This window comes from Poecilia reticulata, linkage group LG5, assembly GCF_000633615.1.
Source record: "Poecilia reticulata strain Guanapo linkage group LG5, Guppy_female_1.0+MT, whole genome shotgun sequence".
Lineage (NCBI taxonomy): Eukaryota > Metazoa > Chordata > Actinopteri > Cyprinodontiformes > Poeciliidae > Poecilia > Poecilia reticulata.
This window is the reverse complement of record NC_024335.1, coordinates 25,942,466-25,945,526: the sequence shown is the minus strand read 5'-3', so window position 1 is coordinate 25,945,526 and position 3,061 is coordinate 25,942,466. Positions and strand designations below refer to the sequence as shown.

At 39.3% G+C, this 3,061-nt stretch overlaps 1 long non-coding RNA gene across 1 annotated transcript; it reads right to left on the bottom strand.

Moving 5' to 3' along the window:
* Positions 1 to 264: 264 nt before the first annotated feature.
* LOC103465351 (uncharacterized) lies at positions 265 to 2,668 on the bottom strand. The gene is made up of 3 exons (XR_533780.1): positions 2,579 to 2,668; positions 1,004 to 1,054; positions 265 to 845 (listed from the first exon to the last, which is right to left on the bottom strand). It is a non-coding gene; the product is annotated as an uncharacterized LOC103465351 (long non-coding RNA).
* Between the last annotated feature and the right edge of the window lie 393 nt (positions 2,669 to 3,061).

Genomic DNA, 3,061 nt, shown 5'->3' with positions numbered 1-3,061 from the left:
GTTTTAAAACTAAAATCTGAACAGTGTGGCCTCATGAGTCAAAACTTTATTAAACCATCTTTTGCTAAGCTATAGTAGATCTGACTGAACATTTAGGGTTGTTGTCCTCTCTAGAAACAAGTTTTTTTCAGATATTAACATTTCTTTTAGGACCGCCCTGTATTTAACTCCACTTATCCTTTCCATTAAGTTTCTCTCTGTCTGCTGAACAAACGCATAATACTTCCACCACCACGTTACCATTAAATCGATGTGTCACAGATGTATTTTTCCCCCCACTCCACATAGTGCATAAAACTATGTGTAGTTTATGTTTATTTGCAAGTTGCACTTGAATGCACCCCTGCTGCAGAGTCATAGAAAGCTCTGTGGGGAGCAAAAGATGATGAATCAGCACAGTACATAAGTGATTCTGAAGGATTAAACTGAATAGAAGACAAAAAGCTATTTTTTTTAGAGTGTAATCCGTCTCTGAGCATTTTCCCCAAGCAATTATTTTATTATCAATAGAGAACAACTGTCATTATCTCAAGATAGAGATTCAAATTATATACAGCAGACCGCTGATGAATTTGGTACAATGTAAAACACTGGACAGGAATACATTCTGGAAAAGAATAGCTGATTCTTGGAGAGCTAAGAGCACTTAGCAATGAAGAACAAAAGAATAGAAAACTGATGCAAACATAATCCTTGAACACCATGCTGCCAAAGCTCTGTTGTTCTCCCTCTATCAGCAAGCTTTCCTGGCAGTGCAGTTGGATGTGACTGGTGTCCAAGGCGTCACAGTACCTCTCTTTGTAATCTTCAGGCAGATATTTCTGCTTTCATGGACTCCAGGTCACCTGTAGCAGTGAGAGAGACGAGAGAGAGCTGCAGTTCTCACTGTCCTCAACCATGCAGCCGCTAAACTGCACAGCACTGCAGGTCAACATTTTTTGGTAAATAGTTCTCCAACATTTCACCTGGTAAAATAAAGGTTATGAAAACGTTCCAAACTTACTTTCCCCGCCGTAGACAATCTTTAGAAAATCGAATCCCTGAAAGAGTAAGCCTGAAAGAACAAATTACAAATCACAAAAAATGAGATTCGTTTTGACCCAGAAGAACACAAATCATTTTCTCAGTGATTAATTTATGGAAGCCTTGTCTGGTTTTTCTTGTTTCACTTTGGTTTAATCCACATTCTGCATCAGTATGCAAAAAAAAAGAAAAAAGAAAACCAGTAAGCCCTGCCAGAGGCATGTTTAAGGCCTGGGAAGTCCACAGTAATTACACTAATATGCCCCCTCTCAGCAGGATCATTTGTTTGGTTTCCAAAAGGGCCGACCAGATGGTCCCCTGAGCCCAGTGTTTCTCCATATTCATGAGCTAAAGTTTGACCCTGACACCCCTGAAGGGCTGACCTCTAGCCTGGACTCTTTAGGGCATCAATAGGACATAGAAGACAGCTGAGGGAGAAGCATTGCACCAGGCATAACAAAACCCCACCTCCAGCATGGATGAGTGCCAGACCCCTCTGAGTGAAGACATTTGGAAATGTGTGAACACCAGAGTGAGCCAAAGCCTGGCAAGCTTTTCTCAGGGGCTGATGGGACGTTGTCTCTGGAAGTGGACATCTGTCCCAGCCACGTAAAGTCCCACACAGAGACGGTTTGATGGATGGAGTTCACAGGGAAAACACGAATGACGTTGCAACATGTCATCGATGTTCAGGATAGTGTTTGTGAACTGGATGATGATGCTTTTGTAAGCAAGAGTCCATCTGGATCACCACATGACACAAACAAAAAGTTTTTCTATCAAGCTAAACAGATTTACACTTAAGATAAGAGTTTGTTTTTTTTCTTCAAATTCAGAAGTTACTTTATTATTTACTCGCCTACTTTAAGCAATCTGGGAAAGTATCCTAGGCACACCCGTGGATGTATTTTATTGAGAAAAACTTTTGCCTGCATCTGTGATATCATGGAAAAATTTTTAAAAACCAGGCGCGATGTTAGGAGAGGGAGTTGTGAACCTCCATCTTCTAATCAGCAGGTGTAAATGCCAGAACCTTTGAGGTTTATGACTCTTTGGTTCTTAAGCTGAGGCATCGTCTTAGATAAAATACGTTTTTATATATAAAAAATATTATAAATTACCCATCAGATACCGTTTCCTCAGAGGTAAACTGGGGAATTGTATGTAACGCGCTGCTGTGAACTAGATATAATCCGCGGGAGAGTAATCTGTATTACTAATATTAACTCCTTACAATACTCAGGTTAATTGCGTGCGTTAACGTTACTAATACATGTGCGAGAGAGATAAGATAAAAAACAGTTGAGTCACCCTACCCTCAAACCTCAGCAAAAAAGACCAGAATACAACCATTGGCATATTATGTGTGAAAAATATTATCAACTGAACTAAAAAGCACTTGTGTTGCACATAATGCTAGCTGAGAAATAACCAAAGTTAGCTTGAGCAAACAACGTGATAGAACCGAGAGTAGCTCAATATAAACACATAAAATATATTTTTGTCCACAAACAAACATAAAACTGCAATAAAAGTGTTTTTAAAAATTACTTACCCGGTGAAAGTCATTGCTGGCCCTGTTCTTTAGCCCGCGAACATTAGCCTCCAGCCGGTAAATATCCCACAATGCAACTGTACATTTAAAATTTACGGTACAGCTGTGCTCCTTGATCCAGCGGTCCAATCACATACCATAACTTTCCATACGCATTTCAGATCACAGTAAAGAGCTGTAATTTCAAAATCCAGCCACTTTACTGTATTTTCATAATATAGTTTTAATAGCCATTTGTTCTATAAGTGTTTTCATTCCCTTTCTTTCAATTTCTGATCTAATTTATAGTCACTTATGCTGCCAAAAAATGCCATGGCTTGTATCTAAAAGGACTCACAACGAGTTTAGTAGATACATTTTAATGGTGCGCGTTTCAAACTTCCTGCAGTACCCTCATGAGAAATTGTGTCCAAGTGCCTCTTCACCACGTCCATCTGATAAAAATAGCTGAAAATAGCTTGTTATCTCTATTCTACAGTGAGT